The 13,865-nt window shown below is 41.1% G+C and overlaps 1 protein-coding gene across 26 annotated transcripts in view; it reads left to right on the forward strand.

Annotated features, from left to right (window-relative positions):
• Positions 1-13,865, forward strand: part of ADGRL3 (adhesion G protein-coupled receptor L3) — a 489,498-nt gene that overhangs the window by 78,952 nt on the left and 396,681 nt on the right. For 25 of the 26 annotated variants that reach the window (XR_010360855.1, XR_010360854.1, XM_064416867.1 and 22 more), the window contains one exon: positions 9,577-9,643. The exons of the other annotated variant lie outside the window; for it this stretch is intronic. The gene's annotated coding sequence lies outside the window, so the exon portion shown is untranslated. The remainder of the gene's footprint in view (positions 1-9,576; positions 9,644-13,865) is intronic. 26 annotated transcript variants of the gene reach the window in all.

A 13,865-nucleotide genomic window follows, 5' to 3' on the forward strand; every position in this document is an offset into this window, starting at 1 on the left:
AGTGAGGAGGTCACATTTGTAAACTGAATGCAATTTATCTTGTGGCACTGCAGTTTATCACATGGTTGCAGGAATAAAGAAATGCCACACACATGCACATATTCGCACCTAATAATTTAAGAAAACTGGTGAAGGTCTTAAAAGACATTAAAAGGCTTCTGATGACATCATGCTATCTGAGGTAATAAAACAAAGATGGTTGAAGTCAGTTCCAAAGCAACTGTAGCCAGAGATGTCTTTATATGCCAGTCTTTATATATCTTTCATGTCTCAGCAAAAAGGTGATTGAGTCCTAATATTGCATAATAAGTGTGTGGTTAAGATTTTTCCTCTCATGGATTTCTTCATGCTACTTTTCATTTATTTATTCTATATTTACAGAGATTCTTTAATGTCCGAATTAGCTGCATTTACACATCTTTAAAACTTGTGGGATGGTTTGCCCTGTAGAAAATCACAAGAAAGCTTTTTCGGGGTGTGACTGTGTAGTTTTCTTGGAGCCCCTCTTTTTGGGAAAATTTTATTTTCTGCTTTAGAAGTAGCAGGAGCCTTTCTTTCCTTCTTTTTTAAAACCTTTATAATGAGCTAGAAGGTTTCTCATTGAATTTGTGTAGCAGACTGTTGGATAGTTGATTTCATGAGAGTGTCTGCATAGAGACCCTGTGCTTTTCTGGTGGCTTCAGGTCCTGGTGGTGCAGAATTTCCAAGGCCCGTTCGTTGTCAATCCTGCAAAGCTGGCGATCTTCCCTGTTTTGTTCACATGTGGTGTTTTCCCTGACAGGATGCAAAGCTCATAGAATGAGCTTGTAGAAGGTGCTCTTGAAAATCTGGTCATATTGGGACTTTTGCACCTGACTGTGTTGTCTTGAGACAGTGCAGCCTGTTAATATATTTTAGTCTTGGTTATGAGTGTCATCTGAGCTTGTGCCTGTGTGCTCATGGTGCTCTGACATGGGAAGGTATTCTTCTGTCCTTCAAAAGAAGTTTCACCAAAACAAAAAAGGTGGTGGGCTTCCTTTTGGGGGGAGGACTGTGACTGCTAAGCCACTTGGAATTAACAAAGGTCAGAATAATTCTGCATTTTAGTCACATTTGGTGCTAAGTTTAATGATAAGGACATTTTTTTCAATGACACTAGAGGTGCTGTAAATTCCAGGGAAAGACGTTGGTGTCACATTAATAATAATTATTTAGAAGTATGACAAACTCATCTTGAGCAGCCTCTATTAGACACAATTTCGAAATGAAATTTAAAGTAGAAGGTAATTTCCAGATGCAATTAAAAACTTGTCAGAGTGGAGAAGCAGCCACTTTCTGTCTCATTTTGATAGTAAGCACTGTAATGAAGTGGCTCAGCCTGGCATTTTCCTGCCTGCAGCTTGATCATGGACAATCCTAGTGCAGTATCTGATGCAGCTGCATTTCTGATGCATTAAGCTCTAAATGTTCTCAGAGGCAAAATATCCCAGACTTGTTTTCTATGATAATTTTCTTTTAAGAATGTTTTTTTAAACAAGCCCCTGAAGCATCAGTACCCCTTATTCCAATTACAATCATTTCAAGATGTGATCCCTTGCAGAATACTATGGAGTTGGTATGTTTGCAGCTTTTTCATAGCCTCACATGCCAGTTGCTAGAGGGATAGTAACTGGAGCGTGCAGCCCTCCTTCCAGCATGCCTTTCTAGGCTGCATATTTCTGAACTCCTTTTTTGCTTTTGCCTGCTTATCTTTTATATTACTGAGGAATTTGATGTGTGCAGAAAAAGCTTCATCCACAGCCTTGGGGCTTCTTTGGTTTTAGACCAAACTCATCGTGTTTTGCTGTTTATGCATCCCCATTCACCACTTGCAGTTACTCCAATTTACTTCTAGCTGAGACAGCCCCTATAATTCGGCCATGAATGGGCTTTTAAATTTTGACCATCTAGCCCCAAGGATGAATTTCTTTGTTCTCCAGTCTGGATTTGCCACCTGCATATCTTAGGCCCTCATTTCAAGTTAATAATCTTGGGTGAATGGCATTAATGCAAGAAAATGATGGGCCTAAAATATCCATTGCATACTAGTGTACATGTTTTTATCTTGACACTTCTCACAAGCAGGACATTTAATAGCCAATCTATGAGTTTTTTGTCTTGATTTCTCATCAGGCTGGCTTTTTCAAAGGACCTGGTGGTGGCTAAGAAGAGAGAGCTTATTTTAAATTGGAAATTTAATTGATGTCCCTCAAACCCTCAGCACCACTGACCATGCTTAGATAATATTTTAATTGACATAAAGTATGTGACCTGCAGTGAAATCTCTATAGGACCATCCTTTTCTGGTGCATTTCCATGGTTTAGGTGCCCTTGGGCTGCAAATTGTGGCAGACCTTCATGAGTGCCTTCCCAGTGTCAGCTGGGGTTGACAGCAATACAAAAATCAATTTAGCATGGAAAAAAAGGAAACCAATATGTCCTAAGTTTAGATGCTGGTGTCTGGTGAGATTTTTGATTTGTGTGTGTTGTTTTGGTAAAGATTGGAAGAGTTATAAGTTTGTGCAGTGCTAGGCATTTTATGGCATATTTAAATGTCTATAACATGATTCGCTTTACCATCAGCAGGCATAAATGTCAGCCTATTGACACATTATAAAGACACAAATGGAATGTAGCCTGGCAGACTGGTGCTGGTTTTGAGGTTTAATAGTACATCTGTATCATTTATCCCAGCGGGAAATAACACAGGATGTTGCCTTGTAATTTTTTACTACTGTATAATAAAATGTAACCACAATAAATGGTGTCTAAGCAAGTAATGCAGCAGATTCTGGATTTTGTCCAGTGTGCCTTTACCACTTAGGTTAGTTTTGCCCCCCACAAGTTTAGGCAAGATGTGATTTTGCATGAAAAGGAATGTGGATCTCTTTAGTGTGTTACATACATATCTATAGAGACCTTTCTATGCATTCCACCTCTTAATTGGCTGGGGTTAGCAGTGTGCCGGTTCATTCCTCTTTAAATCGCTGCCATCCTAAGTTGAACTGTCCTTGAAAGGGTCTGTTCTGCATTTCTGCACTTCAAGAATGTCTTTGCAGGTTGATTGCTTTCCCAAATGTCCTCTCTGTGATACGGTGTTATGTGAAAGTAGGCTTTTGATAAAAACTCCAGTGGCGACATTTCATGGAACTGTTATTGGACTCATGCAAATGGAGAACAGGGATTTTGTGTGTTTGTGTTGGTTGAATTTAGCTCATGGTACATTCCCTGCTCAGTGCTAATGGGGCGTCTCGCACACCTTTCAGCATCCTGGAAGGTGCTGTGTCCTGCCTGGTGCTGGTCCTTTCCTACCTTCCGTGTCTGGGCTGCTGCAGGCTGTGTTTTGGTTTTTTTTTTAATTAAAGCCGTGAGAAGTCTGAGAAAGGAGTCAGCACCCAGCTAGGCACTTCTGCAGGGGCCTGATAATGCAGAAGGGCTCTCTGGTTGCTTTGTAACATCTGTCCCGCAATGTTCCAAGTGAAGAAAAATATGAAAACATTATTCTGTGCGTATGAGAGGGCTGCACATTTGTAAAAAGACAATTAACATAGAAATGAGGGAAGCTTTTGATTCATCAAGTAGATTCAACAGACTGTGTCATTTCCTTGATTTTCATTTTAATTAGGATTAATCAGTTTTATCTCCTAAGGTCTTTGCAGAGAATTTACACGAAACAGCAGATTTTGGTCAGCGGTGTGCCAGTGTAATAGCCCCTACTTGAAGAAATCCAGCTGTGGCACGTATAACCAGGATTAGATTTGGCAGGGCTCCAGGCTCCCCTCTCCTCTCTCATTAAATGCCTTGCTGTTGCAGGGAGCTATCTGGATCTTGCAATACCAAGTCCTGAGTTTCACAGAGCTGCCTGGTTGCTTGTTTCAAAAACCACTTGGAACCAGTATATTTCTTGGAAAAAATATCTCTGGGATACCAGCTTGAAATAATGGCTACTCTCAGCTTCAAAGACAGGCTCAAAAATTCTCACTTAACCCCAGCACCCATTGGTCTTGACAGCTGGGAGCTAGAGCCAGCTGAGACAAAATGAAGCTGACCTTTCTCTCCTCAAACTCAATATATTTAACAGAAGCATTTGGGTTTGGATGGAGCTTCAGATACTTTAGAATTGGAGAGTGAGGGAAAGGAGCCAGGTAGTTCTATAGGATGGAGAGCAGCAAGTCAATGGCCTCGAAGGGGAAGCAGCAAGGTTTGTGTGTGTTCTGCGTCCTGCAGAAGAAGCAGGACTACAACACGCCCTGGGTGAGTGTTGCTGTCTTGATGTTGGGCTGTGTTCTCTTTCTTCTTCTCCTTTTTTTTTTTCATATTTTTAGAAGTATGTTATCCCACAAAGAAAAAAAAAAGAATCTTTGAAAATGGTAACAAAACCAAATGAAATATTTCTGGTTTAGTTATTAGATGTTTTTCTGAGTGGATGAATTTCATAATGGAAATCAGAATAATTTGCAAACATGAGGAACAGTTTATTATGATTATTTTTCAGTACCTGAAATAGATATCTTGCTATGAAAACTTCCATATTATGTGAAAGTGAAAATTTAGCTTCCAGTTTGTTTCTTTAGTGGAGAAGACATAATTGTTCCAAAATACATGACATGTAAATGTTTTCCTATTAATTGTAGGAGAACAATATTTCATCCATGTGGGTCCTACAACAGTAAAAACCAAGTGTAGGCTTTAAACATCTTGTACACGCGACAGATTTTAAAGCTGTTAAGTGTATGAACAAGAAGAAAATGGAGACAGAAGGCAAAAAATGCTGAAGGGAAAATCCTACTGAAAGCTCACAAAGCATTTTCAAGCTTACAGAAATGACCTGCTCTGTTCCTGTTACACAGAAGTGTTAAAATGAGAGCAGGCGACCCCTTTCCCCCAAATCATTCATCTGTTATGTCTGCAATGTATTTAGACTGAATCCTTTCCCAGATGCTGCGGATCTGTCGGTTCCAGGGGAAATTAATGGGATTTTACCATTTGCTTTGAGGAAAAGAGGACTGGACTTTCTCCTGCTGTCTTTGGCAGGAAGGAGCAAGGAGCTTTCCTGTCTGCTCTCTTTAAATATTGCGTCTTTTTAAGCTTTTTTTTGCCAGATAGCCTAATTTGTGTTACTGCAGTATACCATGTTGGAAAATTACAGAGGTTAATGTACAGCACTATGATACACAACCATAATGGTAGACTCTAATGTTTTTTAAATGGTAAACCAAAGGCATTTGTAATACCAGTTGTAGTGAATTGCCTGCACTTCTTGCCAGAGATTAGTTTAGCATTGCTTTTAATATTTTATACGCTGAAGTTGTTTGCAAAGACTAAAAGCTTCACTCACTTTGCACACTTGTGCTTTGTTCTGTCCCTGTACAAAGCACAACAGAACCACTCTCTTGCTGATTAATTGTATGTCAAGAAGTTCTATCAAATTACAGTTATACTGCATTGGAAAGATTTTTCTAGTAATCAGTGAAGATTACATCAGATTTATGGTGTCATAACTGAGCCAGGTAGTTAGAAATCTAACCTTTTGTAATATCACACGTTGCATATTAATGTTCTAAATATCTAAACCACACATGAATGACGTAGGACATTTTTACTTTAAATGTTACTGTAGAGATTTGACGGTATATAATCCCATTAAAACAGAAGAGTGCAAGATGAAACGATCCATTTGCAATTATAATTATGCATATTGAGATTGACCATTCTTTAAAAAAATTGGAAGTGCAAGGTTGAGAAGGGTGCTTGAGCAATCACTCTTTGTTGAGAGCATTGATGGAAGAATAAAAAATTTGAGGGGGATTGATTTGTCAGTAATCTGCATGAAAAAGTATCGGAAGCATTTCTTTGGAACGTGAAGGGGAGGTAACCCTTTCACTGTCGTGGTTAGCTTTGCTTGGGGAGCCACCACAAAACGACATGATCAAAACCAGAACAGCAAGTAACAGTGAACTACTTCACCTGCTCTTGACATTTGATAAATGAAGAGTATTAGTTGATCAGCTTAGTGTTGGAGAGTCAGCATAGCCTCATGAGTACTCCAGAGGAGGTGGGTTTTGTTCTACCTCTGTCAGGGGCCTGCTTTTTGACCTTGAGCAAAAATTTTTTGTCTCCTTGCCTTTCTTTCTGCTATTCCTTGATTGCCTTGTCTTTGTGGAGGATGAGCTCTTCAGGAGAGAGATTTCTTTGCACTGTATTCTGTGAACAGTGAAGTCTGAGCCTCGCCAAAGCCTCTACGGGCATGTCTAAAAGAAATTATAATTGTTAGCTTTAATCACTTTCATCAAAAGAGCTTGGTAATGGAGGGCGTCAGTGTGGAGGATTTGGAGAAATCTGTAGGGTGCCTGTTAATTAAGTCACCGTGGGTGAAAGTTGCTGATTGGGTTTCCTTGGGCTGATGCAGAGATGCTGATGCCCGGGAGCAAGGCAGTGCTGCTCCATGCGGGTTTTCATCCCCAAAAGCATGACGCTGACCCTGGGTGCTCATTCCTCTGCTTCTGTAGAGCCAGAAATGAGGTGATTGGTACATTTTAGCAAACAAGGCTTTTTCAGAAGCCTCCTACTGATTGCCTAAAACATCATGTTCTTTTTTGTGGGTTCCTCTGTTGGGAGCTTTTACAACAGAAATTGGGCTGCTTGGCTTTTTGCAGTGAAGACAGATCCTTGAGAGTAAGCCTTCCCATCTTGATGGATTCTCCTCCTAGCTTTTGTTGTTGCCAAAATAAAATGTTTATCGTTGCTTTCCTTATTAGCAGCTTCTGGTTTGGGATGGAGGTGCAGCAGCATGCCAGTTTGCAGATTAATTACCCTTCTTGTGGCACCTTGTGATGCAGAGCAATGTGCCCTTGTCCTCTTTGGGTGGATGCATTATTCACCATAGCAGAGGGTTTAGAAATATTTAGCCACATCAACAACAGCATCAAGTTAGTAAAAGTGGGCTATGTTGCAGTATCTCATTATTCATTTAGCAGTAAACTTGGCAGGTAGAGATCCAGGGTAATAGGGGATGAAGCAAGGGAGAGAGGTGATTTCCCCTCTCCTTAGCAGCCTGAGAGAGACCACTTTCCAAATTGTCCAGGCAGAGTGTGATCAGGGGAGAACTGGGGAAGCAGCAGCAAATGCTTTGTGAGAAGCACTGTAGGTTTGAGGGCAGGTAGGTTAGTCAAGTGATGTGGAGAGCAGTAAAAGAGGATCAAAACAAGGTTTCCTTGCATAAAGGGCAGGAGCTCCATTGCTCTGGGTATTAGTAGGAGTCAGAGGTAAAGCAATGCCTCTTTCTTTAGTGTGTTTATTCTCTGGTTTAGGGCTAATGCCAAATCCCTGTAGCTCCTGCAGTGCACCACTGCCAGTGAGCGTCAGCTCTCTAACAAGTATTTTGCAAGATCTTTGCTCTTGCAGGAATCCCTGTATGGTTCCCTCCCTATTTTAATACAAACAAGAATTCCTCAGTCTGCATTTGAAATCTGCATAGAAATATGCATGTGGCAGAGGCCAGCTCAAGGTTACACATTTGGCATTTGGGAAGGGAAGGCAAGAAAAATTTGCCAGTCAGTACACTCACATTATGATAAAATAAAGGTGAGCTGGGAGGAGAGCATGTGCTGAATGCTAAAATGACACAGAAGAGCCATAAACCACAGTATGTTGTGCTATCTCTAGTCCTTTATGCTTCAAGCAGAAGTGAAATGTGGGGTATCATAAATGAAACAAAGATCTTGTTTTAATTTTATTTTAAAAGCCATTGCAAGGCAATGGGGTAACAAACATTAACTTATTCAAACCAGGCAAATTTGTCTGCTCTGTACTGCTGGCATCAAATGAGAATTATTCTCCAAAAGCCTCTTGGAACCAGGTAAAGGTTTTGCTATAAAGCACAAGTAGAGTAGTCTAAACAAATTGCCTTTTTTTCTGGAAATGAAGTATATGGATGTCCTTATGAGGTGCTGCCTGGTCTGCTCTACACTACTGAAACTGTATATATTTGGTCAAAATCCAAGGCTGAAAATGGGTATAGTCTGTACAACTAGAGACTTTTTCATTTGTACGTTGAGGAATAATAACTGGCCTTACCCCGAGTTTGCCTGTAAATTTCTTACATGATCCAAAGCCTGTTTATTGCTTACAGAGGCAATTTTACTGACAGTCAAGCTGGAATAGGTCTCTCTTTCTTCGAGACCATCCCTACTTGCGTATTATAGAGAAATCACTCAAAAAGCAGCATGCATGCTGGACTCTCAAGCCTTGTTTTAAGTTTTAATTTACTTGTCTGACTTCCAAGGTTACTGAATGCAAGCAATTGCTCCTTCAGTACATAAATAAGATGAATTATGCGTTAGGGACCAATGCCTCGGCCTCGTTCTTCTCATGCTCTCAGGGGAGGATCTGCTGAGGAGTGCTTAGATCTGTGGTGCAACTTTCTTTTTCTGTCATTGAAAATTAAAGCAAGACCATTCTGGATTAGCTCAGATGTGAAACTGGAGCCTCAGGACCATTTGTTTTGGTCTGAAATTTTTGAAGGTGTAGGGTGGTCCAGGGTGTGGAACCATGGCAGCAGAGTGAAAGCTCTGCTGGGTTGGGAAAGGCCTGGGGACTCACTGCTGTGACTGGAACAATTGGCCCCAGTTTAACACTGGATCCTTTTTTAATCAGCCTTTAAAGGTTTTTTTTCGTTTCAATACACTTTCAAATAACCTGACCTGCGTTCTCCCCTACAGGTTGCAGAAAATGAGCTGGGTTTGTAGTTGATGTTGGAAGCAAAATTCAGGCAGGACTCATTGCTGTTTCCCTTGCATGGGTTTTTAATTATATTTTCTAATTGTTTCACTGGTTTGGGATAAGGTCCTGGGGTCCTGTGCCATCCAGCTTGACTCTGACAAGACTGATTCTCACTGAAGTTTCATTTGTAGCAATCCCAACTGTGAGGAGCAATTTTTCATGTGTAATTAATCCTAATAAAACCAACACTTGCAGGAGGCTGACCTGGATCCATCCATTTCATTGTTTTGTCAATTAATGTTATATTTAGCATCTAACACTGTAATTAGAAGAAAATACTGAAGATGTAAAGGGACAGAGAAATTTTAAGTTGTAGCTGCTAAGGAAAAGGAATTACTGTCCTTGCAATCATAATGTATTTTAACTTCTTTTGAAACTACATGGTTTTTATTCTGGTGCAGAATTTTTTCCCTCTAAAAACCTCTGATAAATTGTTTAGTTTAACAATAGTTTCTCCAGATCACATTGGAGCCTGTTGTGGGAAGAGATACTCACATACCTGCAAGTGTGTTTGATATCTACTTGAATCTCTAAGTTTTTTTAATTATTGGCAATGGTATCGCCCACTGATTTTTTCTCTAACCATTGTTTTGTATATGTTACTACTGTTTTCCGATGCAGTGATCTACTTCATAGACATTAAAAATTCTTACTTTTCAAAAATCAGTTGTTCATTGCTCTGGTAAATGCATAGCAGAAAGTTCATGAGTGCCTGATATGTCCTCAGAGGCCAGTATAAGTGTTTTTTAATTGTTTTCTTTTTCTCTTTGTTTCCAGAAATGTTGAATTCAGTACTCTGCAAAAAATAACGTGTGGATTTCTCGAACCTGAAGAACAAGAAAAGGTAGTTATTGGACCATACAGTTGAGCCTCATTTGTTTGCTATTTAGACCTGATCACGTTGCATGAGCCTCCAGCACTGTGTCTGCATATGGGTTTTGTGTATTTTCAGTTATGCAGGCACAGTTGTTTCATGAGAATATTCCTTTACGTAAAGGGAACGGGGGAACAAAAGCAGCAGAGCATGAAAATGCTGAAGCAAATGGTAGGGAAGAGCTTACTGTGAATATTTTCAGTACATACAGAAGTGAAAAGGGTAAAAGGGGGGGAAAGATATTGAGGCTTATATGTGCCAATGGGAAAAGGGCTGCAGACTTGGCTGTGTTTGCAGGACTGCCTGATGGAGCCTTGCAGCCTGCTGGGCAAGTGTCAGAGGAGGCTCAGTGATGATGATAGTTACAGCAGCCTCCTCAGGTTTCAGTGACCGAGTAGCTTGTGGGGTGGTGCACCCTGCTCCAGAGGCTGTGAGCTCCTCTGCTGCCTGCAAGCCTGCCTCTTGCAATCGAGCTTCTCGATCCTCCTGGGTCGTGACATTTTGTTGGTGCAACGCAGCTCGTCAGGGCTGTGGCTCAGTTGCTGGTGTTAAACAAAATGCTGTTCATCAAACTTTAATGAGACACTTTGCCAGGGGCTGCATCTTGAAAGAGTAGGCTCCAAAAAGCAGTGAGCAGAGCTGAGTTGCTCCGTGCTGCTGCCATCTCCTGTATTTTCTTCTATCTTCTTTCCAAGGCTGAGAGGTAAGCACCCCTACAGGGCCTTGAATGGTTTTGCACTCTTTCCTCCTTGGAGGAAAACTTGGACAAGCCAGGCATGGTTATGTTGAAGAGTGGTGCTCCTGGTTCAGCTGGTACATTCCTTCAGCTCTGTGGTGATCCAGAGGAGGGACCAGCACTCTGCCTTAAAGTCTGTGTCGGGCATGATTCTTACTGGGCTTAAGCTGAGGAATCTACATGAGCTGAACCTTTCAGTAAGGTTTTGTAGTAATGAATATAATGCCTTTAAAGTAAGAATATGTGTCGGTAGGTATCAGTGTGAAGAACAAAATGAATATATAATGTGAAGGTCTGTAAATCTGAGTATAGCAAAGCAAGGCTAGTGAGACTTAAAAACATGGATATGAAGAGAGGGACACAGATGTTGCTGGGATCAGGAAACTTTCTGTATGAACACGTGACGTGTTTTTACACTCTATGAAATGAGACACTTCATTTCATTACTTGGGTTTGAAAAATGCATGTGAGTGACATCTTGTGTTCACTACATCTGCAGTGCCATACTGCTGATAATTAGCACGTGCATTTCAGAGGCAGTATGAAGCCAAGATGACAAACATAGAAAGATCATAAGGTGGAACACTTCTGCTTTCTCCATGTATCAGCGTTACCATTTTCTGAAAGTCCATCTTTCCACCCTACAAATGGAAGTGTCATCTCAAGAAGCATGTTGAAAAACACTTCAAGGGTCTAAATTTGCAACTTGTGTGGAACCTTTTGTGTTTTTCTTGTGCTGGTCTCTGCATGCATCAATTTAGTGCAGAATTATGACAGCAGATGAAAAAGAGCAGACAGAAGAAGAAGCTCTTAGAGCAAATAAATGCTTGGTCAAAGTGCATTTGGAGAACCACATTGTCTTGTATTTAAGGTCAGATTGTTTAGAGCTACCTTCCACATGCTAACAAATGAGATTAATTTTGTTGGATACTTCTATTTGGATTTGTAGTGTCATTTAAACCTCTGTAATGCTTTCTGTCACCATCACCAGCTGATTTCTCTTCTGTGGGACTGTCCTATTTGGGTGCTTGACATTTATAGGAGATGTAGGATAACTTTGCTGGGAGTCAGACAGTTCAATGCTCTGAGTATAAGTCTGTTTATCCATGTCAAAAAGAAAGGTTGAAAAATTGGATTGCTTAAAAATAATGAGTCTTCCAAGGGGAATAATGGAAAGGTGGTGCAGATTATAGTATTCCTCAATGTGTTGGCAAAGAGGAAGACTGCCATACTGTTGAGTCTCACTGGTATTTCACTGCTCTTTTAAAAGAAGGTGAAATATTAGTCTAAAATTATCTCTACAAGTTCAATAATTCATGTTTATTTATGCTTGTGGGACAGTTGAAAAAGAGATTTTTGAAGAAAGCAGTATTTCTTTTTTGCAAGGAGGAGATTAAAAACATGCCCACATTCATCATGGCTATGTGCTTTCTGAGGCCTTGAAACACAACTACCCATGCTATTGCAATGTGGCTGAAATATGGGAATTATTCCCACTGAGTTTCTTGAAGCTACAGGTGTTGTTTTAGAGTTTCACATAAGCAACACTATAAGTAGGTAAGGGCACATATGCAGCAGAAAAATGGCCATTCACACTGTTATATTTGATCTCCTCTTTTGTAAGGTCAGGTAGTCACACACAAATTTTTTTTCATCCCTTGAACAGGATCCCACAGAGTCATTTAGCTCTGTCAGCTGTGTGAACAGAACAGCCATGAGCTCTTTTATTCCTGCAGACTGCAGCGGTGTGTTTCTATTTGGTGCTGCGTGGCACTTGGTTGCAATGGCTGGGCTAGGGATGTATCAGATGTATTTCATTGCAGAAGACACAGGAGCTGCTCTGTGCGTGATCAGCCCCTAGGAAAGGCTTTGCCCCATCTTAGGGAGGCAGTGACCTTGATGGGGATATTTACCCCCATGCAGCAGGGGCTTTTTGCAGATGGAGTGGACTTAATGCTGTGCTGCTGTTTGCATCAGTGAGCGGGGTCCAAAGCTGCAGAAATTGAGACTGTGCTTTTGCTTCCTGCATGGCCAGACCAAAAGAAAAAATCCCAAGGCTCAAGGGCATGAGAAGTGCTCTCTTCTTTTGTTCTCTGTGTCTTTTCTTTTTTTTTTTTTTTTAACTGGCTGGCCATGACATTAAGATTTCTAATTAATTTAGAAACCACAGGCAGTTGAAGAGAGTGAGCAATGTAATAACTGGGCCATGGGGCAGAGTAAAAGCACATCAATTATTCAGGCAGTTGTTGCTGCTTATTCCCTTCCCAAAGCTGGGCTGGCTGTCATCATGTGTCAGTGATGCTGCTAATGCCCTTCAGAATTTACATGCATAAATAGTGGCCTTTTAAAATCTGCATGAGGATAACTGTAGTATTTTCAACAATAGCTTCCAGCAGTGTGCTCTGTCTAGCGGGCACCAGGGGCTCCATCCACTATTTTGGGTGCCTTGTTCAAAACTCGGATCTTGGCAGGTGCATCCTCCAGAACCCTCTGCTGTGGAGAAGTTGCTCCTCAAAGAGGTTGAGGGGCAGCCTGAGTCATGCAAAGAAATGGTCCTGCTTTAAAATGCAGGTGGTGTCGGAGAATGTTCTCTCTGTGGGCAAGTGAGTCCAGCATCTCTTACACATCATCATCCCCTGCTTCTATTGCTGTGACGTCTCCAAAGCACTCTGTCAAGATGCCTTGGATGCCACTGGGGCTGGACCCAGTGCCATTCCTTTACAGGTGGAGGAGCAGGAAGCATCCTTCTCCTCACTGCTCTGGCTGTTGCAGGTCCTGCACTTTGAGCAGTTGGAAGGTTGAAATAGAGGAAGCTTCTCTCACTGCCAAGAACTACATTTACAGGACTGGCCGTGATTGTCTTAAATGGGTGCACCTCAAAGTCTCATGTTTGGGATGCCACAGGGAGCAGCACTGATTCCTGCATTGAATCAGTAAGGGGAGTGAAAACCAGAGGACCAATGGGATTTTTCTGCCATGGACTACAAGTGGATGACAAAGCCTTATTTTTCTGTCTGGTCGGCATGGTTATCCCTGCTGCTGGAGGCAGCCACCTTGCTTTTTAAAAAGTGAACTAATTTGTGAAGGCAACGAAATAAAATGAGCCTTGCTAATTATGTGTTGTGCCGGTGAAATGACCAGCTTGGGTTTGGAAAATGCTGGCTGTAATTAATGGTGAAAGGCTTTTTCTCTCATCTGTGTAGCCATTATGAATCACTTCTCCCCGTGGAAACTTTTAAATCTGTCTCACTGGGGAGCCTGAGGAGGAGCAGGTAAAATGGATTTGCCTTAATAGCTGCAGTTGTAACTTAAACACTTGAAATGATATTAAGCATCTCTCTCCATTAGCATTTCATGTTGATTCTGATGATATACCAGCCAAAGCTAAGACAAGATCAACGTTCATTAGATGGAAGAAACTAAGCTCTGTAGACAAATGCTTTAGTTAAATGGGGC

This window comes from Passer domesticus, chromosome 4 (assembly GCF_036417665.1).
Source record: "Passer domesticus isolate bPasDom1 chromosome 4, bPasDom1.hap1, whole genome shotgun sequence".
In the NCBI taxonomy this organism is placed as follows: domain Eukaryota; kingdom Metazoa; phylum Chordata; class Aves; order Passeriformes; family Passeridae; genus Passer; species Passer domesticus.